Below are 19,372 nucleotides of genomic sequence, written 5' to 3'. Positions count from 1 at the left end.
AAAACCTTTTTGATAATGCAGTCTCTGTTAGAACGGGTAGGAGCTAAGAGCAGGGTGGCACATTTGAACCCTTGCCTGTCCTGCCTGCATAGAGGGCCGGGATCAGTGGCAGAGGAGGGAATCACTGTCTTACAGATATGAGGCAAAGAACTTAGTTAGTTTACTAAGTAAACTACCTTAGTTTACTTTAAACTACAAAATACATATATGATGTGTGATCAATCAGTGTTATATATATGTATATATAGGCATGCTAGGCTACTCATGCTAGAAGTGTATTCATGTATTGTACACTACACAGGCCATTTGCTTCCATCTCAATACTGACTGGACCCCTCAGGAATGTGCAGTAAAGGAGTGACCGGCTGGAATGCAAGGCCATGAAGAGGGAGCTCCAGTCAGAGGGGCATTGTATTCTTATGAACTACTTGATTTGATATGTAACTGCAAAGTAACAAGTAACTGAAGGAGGGATATGACACGTACTGTACAATGATTGGAGCTATGTACTGATGATGGCGTGACGCGACGGACCTTCTTATAAAAAGGCCAGCTCGCTGGAGACAGACAGATTTAGATTTTTGGATTTTGACATGTTTTACTGCTGTAAGAGATTCTTTGGTAATTTTTGCATTCTTATGTACTCCTTGTATTTTTGATTAAACCTTTTCTGGAAAATACTTTGTGTTACTCCTTCTAAACATCCTGGTAAGCTTTAAAATATGTTGCACTTTTAAGAACCCATTTTGCATGATAAAGGAAAATCGGCAGGAACGCTGCCCCGTCGACACATTTTTTATTATGTAAAGAATTTAGCGGTAATGATTACAGATGTCTTTCTTCTCACTACAGAGACGTAAAAAAGAAGTAGATAATCTAGTCTTATTCAAATGATATAGAATAATGACTCTAGATAGTAAGCGTTGCATTGAGGCTTCGTCGAGTAACTCTCCCCAGTTGCAGTGCGGCGGATTAGGGAAATGGAAATCATCTGATTAACGACAGGGTCATACTTGTCAGATAAAAACTTCCCGTGATAAAACAAAATAGAGATTTCGCAACTTCTATCACTTGACCTAGTCAATGACGGAGGGGGTCGAAACGTGCATTCGCAATTTTTGCCGGTCAGTTGTAATTTGATAACAACAACAACATTTTGGAGACCCACTGGATTCTGAATGTCAAACACATTGCAGGACGCTGATTGATGTCAAGATGAGCAGACCAATGAGTTATGGGGTTATCAATCTGACCTGAGATCTAGCGTGGCATATATCAACCCCATTCACAGAATAGCATTTGAAGGGTCTATACAGGTGGTCAAGGAAGGGTACTGCTTAAAGGGAAGCCCAATAATACTATTGAACTGACAGTCACTGGGTGTGGGAGGGCTGTCGGAGGTACTGGGGGAAGTGAGGGTGTGTGGGGAGCTACTGCTGACCGCCTTGGAAGGCGAGGGAGACCAGAGTACCAGTCCCCAGGTTAGTAAATCCTGGGCCCCATCCACTCCAGCTGCAAGCCCTCCAGAACGACGTTCCGGGCCAAAGACGGGGGTACATATAGGTCCAATACTATAGTATCCTACTACCCAGTGTCTGTGTACTACTATTCCCACAAGCAGGGATAATCCACCCTTCTACACATACATTTGCGTTTTATACCGTGGTGAATATAAGTATGGTTTTAGAGTGGTCTGGGGTAATTCCTGCAGATGCTAGTAATAGCCTGCGATGCACATTATACTTAATCCATTGGCATTTCGTACCTATACACGCTACAATAAAAAATTCATATGATCGGTATATTATGTTCCATCATGCATGCATGAAAGGGCGGGGGGTCGTTTCTGATTAATTGATTGTCAATAATGGCATTCGTTAGTACAACAGCATACGCATAGCTGATTCATAGCTGATGGCTATGAAAACAATGGACAACCAAGCTGAAATTTACGTTAAATTGCTCTTACCTGTGGCCGATGAGACTCCAAAAAGAATATTCCAATTATTTGATTGCCATCTGCTAGATCGTATGTCCATTTGGCCCACGCCATAACCCCCAACAGCATAATGAATCTGGTGTCCCGAAGGCGATTCAATGCGATCGGGTGAATATCTTGATCCACGTTACAAGAAAACTCTGCCCGGATGACTTTCAATGACGCACAGCCACATACACAGTCAGAAAGGAAGTACGACATCGGCCGCATAACATCAGGCGGCGGTATAGGACCGTTGCGATCTCAGACACATTGCCACACAATACCACAGCATGCCTGGATGATTTATGAATGGAAATAGCGAATAAAAGAAATAACGATCCAATAACGTATATATATGTGGTTGGCGTTCAACGATTGGCGGACTAACGCGTATTTAAGCATTACATCACGCGCAGGAGTGGTTTGTGAAAAATAAACCATGCCTACGGGTGGTCGTTAGACCCCCCTAGGCATGGTTTATTTTTCACAAACCACGACTACAAGTGGTGTAATGCTTTTATACAACTGGCACATTCATCCAACCTTATTGCTATACAATAAACACACATTAATCGAAGATTTATTGAAAAAACCATCCGCCAGAAAAAGTTGTTCCCACAACAACAAAAAAGAGAAGTTGCCTCCATGTGGAAGCAGCTCGGAAGTGCATCCAACTGTTCTCAGTAGGACATCCAACCAACTAACACATCCAACTGTCTTTCAACTAAGACATCCAACCAACTAACACATCCAACTGTCTTTCAACTAAGACATCCAACCAACTAACACATCCAACTGTCTTTCAACTAAGACATCCAACCAACTAACACATCCAACTGTCTTTCAACTAAGACATCCAACCAACTAACACATCCAACTGTCTTTCAACTAAGACATCCAACCAACTAACACATCCAACTGTTCTTTCAACTAAGACATCCAACCAACTAACACATCCAACTGTCTTTCAACTAAGACATCCAACCAACTAACACATCCAACTGTCTTTCACCTAGACATCCAACCAACTAACACATCCAACTTTTCTTTAGTTTTTAACCTACTTTCTATAGAAATTCATTCTTAGATGCTTCTATAGAAAGTAGGTAAAACAAATAAAAAAAAAGTATTCTTTGCCCTATAGGCTTTAAAAAAAAAATGTAAACCTATAGAAGCAGCTGGGAGGTGCGCTGTTTTAAGTGAGCGTGGGTTATTGAATTGATTGATTGCTAATTTTATTACTGTCCGCCTTGTTTCCAAATGGTTAAGTTTAGGCCCTCTTTCGAAGTTGGTTATGGTTAGAGTTTGGAACCAGGGCTGGTGGTCTATCGCCCTGCTCTAAAGACAAACTCTAACCTTAACCAACTTCGAAAGAGGGCCTAAACTTAACCAGTTGGAAACCAGGCGGACAGTAATAAAATTAGCAATCAATCAATCAATCAATCAATTCAATAGGCCATGTTCACGTAAAACAGCGCAATACCCAGTTGCTTCTATAAAAAGGAGAAGAAAAATGTTAAAAAAAAATTGCTAATTAATCAATCAATCAATCCGCGATTTTTATTTTGTTCCACAATGACTCATGACTAGGGTGACCAGGTGTCCCCCTTTTGGTTGTACTGTCCCACCATTTGACCAAATGTCCTGCGTCCCTCATATTGAGAGGATGTCGCTCTTTTCGAAGCCAAAAAAAACATGCGTCTAAAAGCCCCTCCCTACAGACAGTAAACGTAGCAACCCGCCTCTTGTCCACACACATTGCTCTGATTGGTTATAGTACTTTAGCGCGCTGCTCTGCGAGTTGAACTTGTGACGCTACCTCATATCGCAAATCTGATTGGTCAAAAAAAACACAACAACATTACAAGCGAACTAGTTCAAGATGGAAAGCAGTAAAAAGAAACGGACCTGCAGTTACAACCAAGACTGGCAAACGACACATGACTGGGTGAGGCAGATGGCAGGCAATCCGCAGCAGGCTTTCTGTGTTTTGTGTCATAGTTCGTTTTCAATTGCGCATGGAGGAGAATACGACTTGAAGTGCCACAGTGGACGTGAGTCTCACTTGAAAGTGGCTCACCAAAAAGAAACATCCAGATCTATGGATACGTTTCTTTTTAAACCAAACAATGATAGCCAGACGGACAAGGTCACTGCAGCTGAGATAACAAGTGTCTATCACACAGTACAACACTCCCATTCATACAGGTCAGCCGACTGTGGTATGAAACTAGCTCCTGTCATTTTGCCAGACTCAGATATTGCAAAATAAATATCGTGTGGTCGTACAAAAGCTACATCCATAGTTATGGATGTACTGGCACCTTCCTCAGTGGAGAGTTGTTTGATTGAATTAAAAACCCCAATGGTCCCAGATGACCAAAACACACCATTATTTTCGGTCGCTTCTGATGCTTCCAATCATGGCACCATAAAACTTTTCCCTCTGTCACTGAGATATTGGACACCCGAGCTAGGTTTGAAGAGCCAAATCCTATTTTTGTATTATACTACACTGTTTTCCCTAGTTGTGTGTTAACAGGGAATATCAAACACAAGACATTCCTGTCAAGTGATGACGTTTGAATATTTAAAACAGATGTTAGGTGGTATTTAATTTGTATTTATTTTGATTGAACCTTTAACCTTTGATTTAAATCTATTCAGTGAAGACCATGGCAGTTATTCTAATAAAAAAAATTACATTATCTATCTGTCCCACTTTGTCCCACCAAAATCTTACTGTTGTCCCACTTTGTCCCACCAAAATCTTACTGTTGTCCCACTTTTGGACTTTTTGCATCTGGTCACCCTACTCATGACCCATCAATTACATCATCCAACATTGTTTAAAGAACTAAGACATTCGCCGTGACAGAATCGGTTTATATTTAGTCATTATGATGCTATCAACATATCCATTTGTTAAAGATTATTGTCCGCCATCTTGTTTTTTCCTAAAAATCCGCACGGTGAAGTGATTGTAATTCGGTTGTGGGCGGGTCCTGGGACCAGGAGCATGGAATTGTGAAGAATACATACGTGTAAATTGACTGTTTCAGCCAATCAGAATCGAGAAATTTGCATGCCGTTGTATAATAAATCGTTGTTGGCGGCCATTGAGTTAATAAAAGTGCTATTCATTCTTTGTGATAAAATCGGATGTCTGTAATCTTTTTTTAATAAAAATCTATTATGGAATAATAAATCATATTTACCTTGGAAAATATGAATGAAACAAGGTGGAGGCAGACAGTGAAGGAACACAGTGAACCTTTGTTTAATTTTTACCATATTTTCAGCTACAATTTCCACACTTTCAGGCCAGTGGACCCGAGCACCACTTATGTCATATAAATGTGTTGTTCTTCACAGAAAATGAGCCAAGGCCAATGAGTAAAAAAAGAAAAGCATTGAAAGCAGGCCCCACAGACTCGAACACAAGTGTTTCCATCACTAAATGTCTCAAAACTGACACTTCAGATAGACGTTCTCAAAGTTCTTATTTTTCTTTGTTGCTGTATATGACTTAGTTTTAGTTTATTTATTTAGCACATTATTTAAAAAAAGAAAAACAGTGCTAGGAGGGAACGAAGCCCAAAGGGCTTGTACAAAGTTCCACTCCCATCTCATTGTCCATAAACAATATGAACGAATTACATGTGTAGCATGGTCTTACAAAATAAACTACAAAACAGGAACAGAGACATAAGGCAGACACTATAGCGAAAACATGGAAGATTGACACGAGTCAGTAACAAGATATATATTTTTTTCTTTTTTGAGTATACAAGAGGGCAAAGAAGAGGAGAATAACATATTAGGGGGACCCTGCTTTTTTGTATCATAAATCGATCAATAGAGACCGTTTTAGATCCCCAATTATCATATCATTTTCGAGATCGCCAAATGATTGACGGAGCTAGAGCCCCGGGAGTCGTGGGTGGTAATGTGTACTTTTGCGTACTTTGGGGCACGCCTCACATATCGGCATGTAACTCGAGAACCACTGAACGGATTTTGTCACCTGAAAGGGCAATAGACAGGCAACAAATAGGGATTTAATTCTAATATCTATATATTGTATTAAAATGAATGCACACCCGAGCCACTAGAGGCCGGCAAAGTGGCATCACGAATCGTCCTCATGAGGGCCCACATGTGGGCCATTGGATGTTAAGAGGTTAATGTTTTTTTTCTTTTCTTTTTTTTTAGCCAAGAGTAAAGACCATAACCCTAATTAAAATCGATTATCATTTATTACTGTATCTACAAATCCTTCTGTTTAATCATCTTCCCTTTATTCATTTGCTTAGATTTTTTTTACACTTGATCTCAATAAGGTGATGAATGAGCTCAGTGAGCGAAATCTCTTACCCCGCAGATTTAACATGGTGTTATTCACCGTCAAAAATGCAAAAATAAATCATAATTTATATTCTCCTTTTCTTCATTACAATTTACTCAAGCCTAGTAACAGACACAATATTTCTGACACTGGAAATACATACCCCCAGGTCCCTAGATGTTCCTAGATACCAAGAACATGCTAATTGACCTTGCAGAAGTGGAGCAATCTTCCATTTACTTAGGCATGTACCTTTAGGCGAAATCTCTGAAAATAGGGCTACCACTTAACGTAAGGTTATGTATATAACCAAGTTCTATGAATACTGGTGACGCTCAGCGTCATTCTGCACTAACCTCACTTCGTGCACAGCACTGAATAAAAAATCCACAATGTACCTTTACATACCGACATCCGTCTGGCCACACCCCTATCCGCTTACCTTCATAAGCAGGTGTGTGGTCACCTACTCGCCTCCTTCCCAAACTTTCACCACAAGGCGAGGTCAAGGGCCGCAGTGGCGTCCTGACGCTGAGCGTCACCAGTATTCATAGAACTTGGTTATATACATAACATTACGTTCTATTTCATACTGGTTTCCGCTCAGCGTCATTCTGCACAACAGGAGCTGAGCGGAAGCCAGAAGCTCGACAAATGTACCCCGCTGAGGCCCGCCACAACCATCAGACCGGAGAGGACCGAGCCCCCCGACCCTCCCTAATGGAGGATACCCTCCCTATTGGAGGACGGGAGGGAGACGGATCCGACCGTGCGAAGAGAAACTCGAGCAACTCAACGCACAGGGTGAGCAAACCGTGGCTTGACCCCACGACTACGCACACGCACAACCCGCATGCCACCAGGGAACAAACGGAAGGAACAACCCTCGCATATGCTGGCATTGTTGCGCACCATGACAAAGCCTCCACCAAAAAAAAACCCACCCAGAGGGGTCGAGGCAGAGAAGGCTGACACAATTGGCAGACGTCATGAATGTACAGGGGCACACTCAACCGGGTAACCCGGGAGTTGACTCTGCTCCAACACACCAGGGAATCAACCACCCTCTTGGTACCACAGGCGGTGGTTGTTCCTATAACCCCTCAAGAAAAAACTCCAAAACACACCTGCGGGTATCTCACCGCAGTACAAGTGTTTCAGTTTTCAAAAAAGGGTTATTCCAGGCCTACGGGTCGACGAAACACAACTTCGGACCAGGCCCGGCGGCTCGGGAAGCACACAGGGCTACCAGAGGAGGTCCAGAAGACCACCCCAACAGCCCCCTCTTCGCCATGCGTGAGAGAGGAGCGAAAAGACTGGAGATCCAGCCCCTTTATGATAGCGCAGGGTACAACATGTACCCAACAAAGGGTCTCCATAACGCCCAACCCTGTGACACCCGGGCCGACCCGGCATTTTTACCCCACGAAAAAAGCACAAGTCCCTCAGGGTACCAGAACAGCAGATCTGCGTCCCCGGCGGACAACGGGTTAACTGACCTGGACCAGCGCGCCCAGAACCAGTCCCGTGCCCTAACCACGCCGACATCCCCACTCCAGGAGAGGGGGTAGGCATGCGTGTCGATCTAAAACATGAAAAGAGGGCGCCACCCAGACGGTCCCATCTGTACCGCGCTCAGTGGCCCACCCCAAGGGCGTTTGACCCCTCTACCTATGTTCTGATCTATTCTGTTAACATTCCCCAGATATGAACGAGAATCCGTCGAGACCCAGTAACAGGCGCTCGGAAGAGGAAAAAATACCCCATCCCAGTTGCCCTATAAAAATGCTGTTTTAATAACGAGCAACTAAGGCGTACTAGCCTCCTGCGTGATTCTTATCAGAAAACACCCCGAGCCAGCACTATGTACGTGTCGAGACCCAAACACATCAATGGATAGTCTAACCAGACACCAGACATTGGTCCTTCAAGTCGCCTGGGAGAACGACAAGGAGTTGTCGTGCTTCATATTCTTCACTCTTTTTATTATTAAAAAGAAAAAACACTGACTGACATGAATCCCAGAATTTCAGAATTTCAGAATTTATTGAAAGGATAGCCCCTTGAGATGCAGCATCTAATTTTAGAGGGGGTCCTATGCACAAACGTAAAACATTACATACAGTACAAGTACACAATACACAATACACACATGTAAAGATACAGTCACTGTAGCTTGCTCACTCTCTCCCACCCACACCCCCATTCACCAACTCATTTTAAACAAAGAAGTCAAGTATACAGTACAATGACCTATCTCAAAGTCAGAAATAGATGTATGTACAAGCAGTGTTAAAAGCATGCACAGGTAGTTTCAAGATGTGAATACAGTGAAGTCTTGAAGCAGCCAAGAGAGGTAACAGATCAGAGAGAAAGAGGAAGGTTGTTCCAGTCAGATGGAGCTTTGTAATGGAATGACCTTCGTCCAGCTACAGAAAATATTCTTCTGGGAACAGTAAAATAGGGATGTTGTGAATGTCTAAGCGGGTATGGTGATGTATAAGGTTCCAGAGACTGTTTCAAGTAAGAAGGACAGTTAAAGTGAACACATTTAAAAAGGAATAGGTACCAGTGAAGTTGCCTTCTTGCCTTAGGCTGCAGCCAATCAAGCGAACTATACAGAGAGCAGTGGTGTGTTCTGTATGGACACCTCAGCACAAATCTACATAGGGAGTTATATAATATATTGAGAGGTTTGAGATTAGTATATGTGGTGTTCATATATACAATATCAGCATAATCTACAATGGGAAGTAGTACTTGGGAGATTATTCTTTTCCTCACTTCAAATGAGAAACAATTGATTGAGGGATAAAGTGAGCACAAGCTGCCATATGTTTTTTTAATGGTAAGTTCAATGTGAAGTTTGAATGAGAGTTCTGGATCGATCGTGATACCGAGGTATTTAAATGAATCCACTTTTTCAAGATGGGAGCCGTCTTCAAAATTGATCTATAGGTCAATGGAACTTGCACCACTACGTGAGTGGCCAAGCAGCATGCTACAAGACTTCCTCTTATTCAGTAATAGTTTGTTGTTTTTAAGCCATTTTTGGACCAGATTGAAGTCTGACTGTAGAAAATGTTGAATTTGATTAATGTTTTTATCAGAGACATAAATAACGGTATCATCAGCATAGAGCTGGACTTGACAGTGGGAACAAATATCTGGCAGATCATTAATAAATATAGAAAAGAGAAGTGGCCCCAATATGGAACCCTGAGGAACACCTTTCTCAACAGTTAGAAACTCTGACTGAGAGCCTTGAAGTACAACACACTGGCGCCTGTTGTGAAGATAGGCACTAAACCATAGTAGGGCATTTCGGTTTAAACCAATAGAGTACAGTTTGTCAAGGAGGAGGTAGTGATCAACCATATCGAACGCTTTGGAAAGATCAATGAATATTGCACCAGTAAGATGGCCTTTGTCAAAGGACAAAAGCACATCACCGGTGAATTTTAATGTAGCTGTGGTTGTAGAGTAATGAGGTCTGAATCCTGATTGGAAGGGGGATAAAATGTTGCCAAGGTTAATGTATTTTGATAATTGTTTAAAAATAAGTTTTTCAAAGATTTTCGCAATAGTGCATATAATGGAAATAGGTCTATAATTATTTAAATCTGATGGATCTCCAGCTTTAAAAATGGGGGTAACTCTTGCACATTTCCATATCGATGGGAATGAGGAGGTAGACAAAGATAAGTTGAACAAGTCTGCAAGGGGATACATTAATATGTGAGCAGCAAGTTTGATAAATTTGGCTTCAAGACCATCAGGACCAGCACCACAACTCTCTTTCAGTTCACATATTGCATAGTAAACATCAGTAGGCAGAATTTTCTTAAAATAAAACGAACCATTATGAGCACTTGAGTTAGGGGAACCAGCTGTAACATAGGAGTCTGTGCATTGGGAACTACAGATAGAGGAGAAGTGTTTATTGAATGCTTGGCATATGAGTAGAGGATCAGAAATAATGTCATTATTGATTTGTATCTGCTTTATAGTTTTTTTGTCCGTTTTATTGAGAAAGGTGTTCAGTTTGTTCCAAAACTGTTTTGGATTATGAAAATCATGTCTAAAACTATTTTTGTATTAATTGGATTTTGCATTCCTTGTTTGAGTTTTTGATGAATTCCTCAGATATCTATAATGTTCCCAATCCACAGGGTCTTTAGTTGTTCGGTATTTCACCCAGGCTTTGTCCCTTTCTTTAAATAGATGGATAAGATGTGAGCTGATCCACGGTAAATGTCTACCTTTCACTCTAATTGTTTTGATGGGGGCATGAACATCAATTACTTTAGTAACTTCAGAGTGGAAAAAAGCCCATGCATCCTCAACAGAGGGAATTAGCTGAAATCTGTTCCAATTTATACCAATTAGATCTTGAATAAAATGATCAGGCTCCACAACAGTGGGCAGCGACTAGCAGCCTCCAGGCCCCACAACAGGGGGCAGTGACAGCGACTGCTACCAGACATTGACCTGGGACTTATAGGAACCCAAGGGGGACAACGTAGACTACCCTGGTACTTTGATTAATGTATACTCAGTAGATAGTAAATTATAACACTACCTCATGCATACTGCACCTTATGTGACACTGTGAATAATGTGAATATTCCTCAGCTAGTCAGATAGTAAATTATATTGACCATATTGATCAATTTGTTTACACTGCCTGTGTTGTCTTTTACTACCTGTATACTGTGTTGTTTTACTACCTGTACCCCTCCCCCCTCCCCCCCATGCTGCTATGATGCCTGAATTTCCCCAAGGGGATCAATAAAGGAATATCTTATCTTATCTTATCTTATCCACGTTAATGTTTTTACTTTGTCTCAGCGTTATGTATTTTGGTGGAGAGCTTGGGATTTTAATTTTCCAAACACAAAAAATAACAGAATGGTCACTAAAACAATCAGACATAACACCAGATTTAATGATCCGCCCAGGATTAGTGACGAGTATCCAGTCCAAGAGAGATGAGGACCGGTTGTCCACTCTAGTGGGTTCCTTAATTAGCTGGGTAAGATTTACACTCCTAAATACGTTTCTGTCATTGGTGCAGGAATGGCCAGGCCAATTTTTATTAAAATCTCCCAATATGATCATTTCATTTTGTTTATCAAAAGAATTAATGGTTGATAGGATGCATTTAGTAGACTCAGCCGCAGCTGATGGTACCCACGTGACGCGGCAGAGGGTAAAAATTGTTTACATTCTTACATCCCGCCACCCTCACCACAGAGAGGAGACGGGAATCCTCAGAGAGACTTCCCACGTGAGCCATAGATTGCAAAGTCACGGTAACATTGAGTCATGTGACCAACAGACTCAAGTCACACGTATATCGAGCGTAGTAGAACAGTAAGTTCCTACGCTCTGCCCCGACAACTTGACAATAACAGACCCTACATACAGGTCTGAAAAAACTCACGGAAGCCGCCGTCCAATAGAAACGTGCCTAGTGACCCTAAACCCTCCCCCCCGTGCCAAGCTGCCTAACAGCTTGGCCCTGACCGAATGAAAAGAGAGTCCAAGAAACCCCCTGACCAATCAGAAGAGGGAAGGAGGGGTTTATCCGGTACCCCCTCGCAAGCCCAACCCTTGCATACGACAACAACAAACAGCCATATGATACCTTAAGTAGCTAATATGCTAATGAACAGTGCAAAGCTAATTCAATGCACGCTAGCCACAGACACATCTGTGGACAGGGTTTATAACAAGGCCAAGTTATGTATGTGTGAACCCGACACCCGTATCTATGTTGTAAGACACAGAAAATCTGATAGAGAGAGAGCGGCCTGAGCCGCGGTACTTTTTTATACACGAGCATTACTGCAGACCAACACAATAGTGTTGCGGCTCAATATCACTGTTTAAGCAACAGAGCACACAACTAACCTCTACCTTTATGTGAAGATTCAGGTCGAGGCAGAAAAAACCTTTTTCAACTGAGTGTAAGCTGCAGGCCTTGCTTAAGCTCTAACATGAATTTAGCGACCAACAAGACTTAAAGTCTAGCCCTCCTATCAAACCCATACTAGCGAAAGATTCACACGTCGTATCCCCATCATATGTTTGGTGAATAAACACACAGTTTGTAACAAAAAATACCTTTTAGGAGGGACTCTTTATTTTCCATAAACAAATCATATTTGGGCCGGGAAGGGAACAGGGGGGAACCACAGAGGGAAAAAGTCAACTTTCAGCGATGCCTGCCACGAGCCGCTCGGGACTTGCCACCCCGGGGAGCCCCAGAGGGACGGTAAACGATTGGAGGCTGGTCATGACGATCCCTACCGTCACCTCCGGGCGCAGATGGGCCAGCTGCAGTGGCGGAGGCGCCCTCTCTCCTCCTGGCCTTCTTTGCCGAAGGTCCAGCAGTGGTCGGTGGAACCCCGACGACAAGCCTGCCGTCTGACTCCACCGGCGACATCGGGCGGGGGGAAATGAGGCTGGAGCACGGAACGCTCCTCCTGCATCTCCCTGCAGGTTGAGGTCATCAATTGCAGTGCCGACTCGAAAAGTCCAGCATCGGAGAGGGGTGCCGTCAGAAGTGGAGTCCTCTTCTTCTCCGGCACACGCGCCTGCTCCAGCCAAAGGTGGCGCTGGACTAGAGTGGGCAGGGCGCGTACTTTCCCAGCGGCTATGGCCTGCGGCTGGATCAGATGCAGGATGGCTCCTGCCGACTGAGCAAGCTGATCATGTTGCAAATCAGTCAGCTCCATACCGCCCGTCAGTATCCCGGACATGAATCTCGCCAGCTGCGCGATGTTAGAAGTGGCAGCCAGAGATTGCGTCGCAGAGATAAATGACTGGTCACTCCAGAAAGCCAACCGCCTCGCCGATTTCCCTTGGGGAACCGGCTTCCGTAACGGCTCCCACACCACATCAGGACAAAGGAGCACCGCCATCGGCCTATCAAGCCGAGGCACGCCCTCCTTCATGCCTTCTACCAAACCCACCACCCTCGTGACTTGCACGTAGGCGGGGGTGAGGCCCATGATGTGGGAGACCACTTGTCCCTGACGGACGTAGGCCTCCATTGAGGGGAAAAATGGACAGACAACGTCCACCCCTCTCACCGGACGGCGTTGCCATAGATGACCTATGAGATCGTCAGGAATAGGAACAGGCAGTGGCTGCGGCAGCGGCACGCCGTTTGCGACTGCCGCCGCCGCCATGAGCTCGGGGAACAAAGCACGCAGTTCCCCCTGCATACTTTCCCCCACCGAGCTTGCGTCCCTCACATGCAGCAGACTACTGGTTACAGAGCCACATTCTGATGTGGCTGATAGCAGGGCATCCCGCCGCCGAGTCGGAGGTTCTAACCCAACATCCGCGTACGAGGAATCCCAAGGAGACATTTCACCCCCCTCCAGTGTTACCTGGACGGGCGGCGGACATGTCTCCACCGGGGCGTCGAACAAGAACCCGTCCGCTTCTATCATGTAGTCCTCTGTTTCCATCGGCCATGGAGAATCAGACGCATCCTCATCCGGCTCCAGCAACTCACCAAAACCAGGCCGCTCGCGTCTACAAGCCACCATCTTGCGACGGGAGCAAGCCGACGCAAAAAGTTTGCGTCTCAAATCCCCCGCAACCAGAGGAGCCGGCTGCCCAACAGCGGACGACTCCCCGGAGGCAGAGGAACCAGAGCCGGAACCAGGCCATCACACAGGAGACGGCGCTGGTGCACCAGCTCCTTGGAGAGGCAAACTATCTATCGGACGCCTACTGGGCGTGGCTGCCGACCACGAAAGAGGCCTCAACCCCGCTCCAAGGCGCACGCCAGAGGAGGCAATGGAGAACCGCTGGTGAAGGGTGACGTTGCTAGCGCGACCCTCTAAGGTAAACATTATGACTTAGCTTTTTTCTTTTTAAAATATATGAGAGAAAGAAAAAAGCAAGAAAAAATGTAAACACGTATCAACTTTCTTCAACTAACAACCTTGTCAAGTGGGGTATATACCAAGGCACTTCCTTGTGGTGAAAGTGAAGAAGGAGGCGAGTAGGTGACCACACACCTGCTTATGAAGGAAAGCGCATAGGGGTGTGGCCAGACGGACGTATGTAAAGGTACTGTAAAGGCCAATGAGTGTTCTTGTTATAGATTATTATTATTATTGTTAGTATTATTATTATTATCTATATATTATATTATATATTAGAACTTTGCACTGTTTAGACTGTCTTATTTATGTTTGGACACTAGAGGGCTCACCACCCATTACAGCCCACTCCTATAAATAGCCAAGGTGATCACTGCAGTCTTTGTGCACCTGTGTATTAGGATACAATTTTCTACCTGTTTCACTGTTTCACTGTTTGATCTGAGCAATTGACAACTGTTCTGTTTAAACCCTTCACTCACTATCATTTACCTTTGGACAACAATAAACCCTGTAAACCGTAAAAGGAGCAACTTTGGACATTCAATTCATTCAACATCACAACTTTGGGACTGAGTAGGATAAGTAATAGCGGGTGCACCGTGGACGCTTGTCGATTCACTGGGGAGCGACAAGCGGCCACTACAGGTACATTGTGGATTTTTTATTCAGTGCTGTGCACGAAGTGAGGTTAGTGCAGAATGACGCTGAGCGGAAACCAGTATGAAATAGAACAGGATAATGAGGAAAAGGAAACGAACAGTCATACTAACAGTAGATGTAACCCTGATGCACAGGAGTAACTTAATGTGATGGTGATTTATGATGAAATTAAATTAGATTGTAATTGTTTTTTGAATATGGATAAGGAGGTTGATGACCTCAATGATGAATTTAGAGTGTTCCAGAGTTTAGGACCTCTAAAGCTAAATTTGAATTGATGGCTAGTTGTCCGACAGAAAGGTAAGTGGAGTTTATTGCTATGGTTTGTTGGATATGAGTGAAATTCTGATGAAAAGATGAAGAAACTATGGAAGGTATCAGGAAGATCTTGCCTATTGTTAATGAACAATATGAACGAGTATGTTTGAAAGGTATTAAGTTATATTTGCGGAACAGAGGTGCAGATTGTTCATATCTGGTAGAGTGGGAAATCATCCTGAGGAACCTCTTCTGGATTATGACTAATTTGTTAAAATATGATGGATATGTTGCAGCCCAGACTATATTACAGTAGTTAAGGTAAGGAAATAAAATAATACAAGGTTATGGGCAGAGGGGTGTAATGGGGCAAACCTTTCTCAAAATTCCAAATATCATCATTGACTTTTTGCAGACATTGTCAATGTGATTATGCCAATTTAACCCTTTGTCTATAGTAACTCCTAAACATATTGTGAAAGGCACTTGGATAATTTAATTTCCATTAATTAATATTTTAGATTCTTCTTTAGGGTAGTACTTATTTTTGTTGCAGAAAACCATGAAATTAAATGTTTGGACATTTAGAGTATGCTTGTTGCATTGAAACCAGTTAGAGACAATTTCAAGTTCCTCATTCACGCCAGTGGCGTTGTTAGCCCTGGGCTTCCGGAGCTTCAGCCCCGGATGTTTTTCTCCTAGCCCCAGAGCTTAAATTTTTTTTAAATTAAATTGTAATAGAACCCACACCCATTTCTACTTCAAGGAACAGTATGAGGGGCATAAGACTGACTAAATAGACTACAAAGAACACATTTCTGAATGTATTTTCAAAATTGCGCCCCCTAATGGCAAAGATCTGAAATGTTACATATATGTCACATTGGGTGTTAATCATTCAACGTATTCCTAATTACCATGTAGTGCACTACATGGTACTACATGGTACTACAGGGTACTACAGGATACTACATGGCACTACATGGTACTACATGGCACTACAGGGTACTACATGGGTACTACAGGGTACTACATGGTACTACAGGGTACTACAGGATACTACATGGCACTACATGGTACTACATGGTACTACATGGCACTACAGGGTACTACATGGGTACTACAGGGTACTACATGGTACTACATGGCACTACATGGTACTACATTGTACTACATGGCACTACATGGCACTACATGGTACTACAGGATACTACATGGTACTACATGGTACTACATGGTACTACATGGCACTACAGGGTACTACATGGTACTACATGGTACTACATGGCACTACAGGGTACTACATGGCACTACAGGGTACTACATGGTACTACATGGCACTACAGGGTACTACATAGTACTACATGGCACTACATGGTACTACATGGTACTACAGGGTACTACAGGGTACTACAGGGTACTACATGGCACTACATGGCACTACATGGTACTACATGGGTACTACATGGTACTACAGGGTACTACAGGATACTACATGGTACTACAGGGTACTACAGGGTACTACATGGCACTACATGGCACTACATGGCACTACATGGCACTACAGGGTACTACATGGGTACTACAGGGTACTACATGGTACTACATGGCACTACATGGTACTACATGGCACTATTGATTGATTGATTGATTGAAAACTTTATTAACAGATTGCAGAATGGGTACAGTACAGTACAGCTCAATACATACAATTGTTAAGGGGATGCAGACCAGAGAAAGACTTTCGTCTTGTTTACATCAGGGTCCCCCATTTTCAATTCATCGTAACATATGTGACATACATGACATACCGATAGACAGTACTGCTACATCTATACATTTATGACATACCAGATTTGCAATTACAGTACTGTTTGTGATACAAAAAGAGTCCAGAAAGAAAAGAGTATATACATTAGACGTAGAAACTGTACATTGGATTGGGTAGGTGGGGGTGGGGGGGGGACTGTACATTGGAGGTGGTTGGGTGGGTGGGGGGGGGGGGTTGGGTAGGAGGAGTGGGTGGGGGACACTGTACAACTGTACAAACAACACTGTACATTGGATTATTGACGAGACCATACTTGGTAATTTACTGTACATTGGAGGGGGTTGTGTTCATTTACAGGGGCCAGTTTCGAGTTGCAGTCTCCCTTAGGTGTTTTTTGAGAGTGTTTTTGAAAGTGGGTAGTGATTCACATTCCTTTACAGCTTTGGGTAGGGCGTTCCACATACATGGCACTACATGGTACTACAGCTTACTACATGGTACTACATGGTACTACATGGTACTACATGGCACTACAGGGTACTACATGGTACTACATGGTACTACATGGCACTACAGGGTACTACATGGCACTACAGGGTACTACATGGCACTACAGGGTACTACATGGTACTACATGGCACTACAGGGTACTACATAGTACTACATGGCACTACAGGGTACTACATGGCACTACAGGGTACTACATGGTACTACATGGCACTACAGGGTACTACATGGTACTACATGGTACTACATGGCACTACAGGGTACTACATGACTACAGGGTGCTACATGGCACTACAGGGTACTACATGGCACTACAGGGTACTACATGGTACTAAATGGCACTACAGGGTACTACATGGCACTACAGGGTACTACTACATGGCACTACAGGGTACTACATTTGTTACAAAGGGTCAGATTAAACCGAATATATATATTTACTGCTTGAGATCCCTTGTATAATATTTGTATATCGTTTGATATCCCTTGTATATTCTTTGTATATATACACGGAATATCCCTTTACCTGGGTACAAACCAGACCATAATATTCGCTCTCCTATTGGACAGCGACCCCTAGGCGCCAACGACCATACCCCCAATGGCAAGTTCAAAGGCAACGCCAAGGCATGTCTCAACATGTCCAGGTTTGCGCAGTAATACGAGACAGAACTGAGGTTGGCACTAGATTGTCACTTACGTATAAATACGGCGCAGGTGGAAACAGCAGCACTTCGTTCAACGTATCGTTCGTTCATTACCAGTAAAGCCTTCACCACGAGTCAACGACCAAGTGAAGTGAGCAACCTTGCGTCTAAATAGAGCACTTAGAACATGTGCGAATAGGATAGTAAAGTGTCATAGTTTGGTGAAGTAACGTCAAGTTCAACCTAGTTTTATGTGACGGATAGTGCACAGGAGAATCTACACCGGCGAATGCAGAACCATTTTCTGGTTGGATTATATTGCTTTGGTACCGTGACTGCTGGAGCAGAGAACCGTCTACCCCACTGTCGTGTGGGATCTACCCCTGTGAGGAGCATCCCTCGAGCCCGCCTCTAGGACCAGAGGCTGGCTAGCTTTCATCCATGCTGTCGGGCATACTGGATTATAGCTGCTGCTTTGTCTGCCGATCAAGGGGAGTACGTGTACCGACTCCCATAGCTGGAGCTTCTTTATTCCTCGTTAAAGAAAGCGCTCCAGGGACAGAACCCGACACACCACCAGAAGAGAAGCGCGCCCAGGAGATGGACCTCGAGGCGCGCCCAGAGAACAGATCTCCAACGAGCACTGTCAGAAGCCGATCACCTCCGTCAGTGTCTTCCCCCAGCGAAGCGGACCAGATGCTGGCGCAGGCATTCATCGCCACCCTGGCAGCCTCCACTGAACGCGATCGACTTCAAGCACAGGCGCTTAGTGAGCGCGAACACTCTACCATGGAAAGAGAGCGCCTCCAGGCTCAACAGACGAGCGAGCGCGAACAATCTGCAGACCAACGAGAGCGCCTTCACGCGCAACTCCAAGCGCAAGCCCTTAGTGAACGAGAACACGCTGCAACCGAGCGAGAGCGCTTCCAGGCGCAACAAAGGAGTGAAGACGACCGCATAAGACTGGAGACCAGACGCCTTCAGACGGAAGAGAACATTGAAAGAGGCCGCGCCGATGCACAGCGCGCCGCCGCCAATGCACAGCGCGGCGCCGCCCATGCCAGCGCCGATGCACAGCGCGCCGCCGCCAATGCACAGCGCGACGCCGCCCATGCCAGCGCCAATGCACAGCGCGACGCCGCCAATGCACAGCGCGACACCGCCAATACCCAGCGCGAAGCACAGCGCGACGCCGCCAATGCAGAGCGCGACGCCGCCCATGCCCAGCGCGAAGCAGAGCGCGACCGGCTGCAGGCGCAGATGATAGAACAATTGATTGCCATGGCGACA

This window comes from Notolepis coatsorum, assembly GCF_963971535.1.
Source record: "Notolepis coatsorum genome assembly, chromosome: 13".
NCBI lineage: Eukaryota > Metazoa > Chordata > Actinopteri > Aulopiformes > Paralepididae > Notolepis > Notolepis coatsorum.
This window is presented reverse-complemented; position numbering follows the sequence as displayed.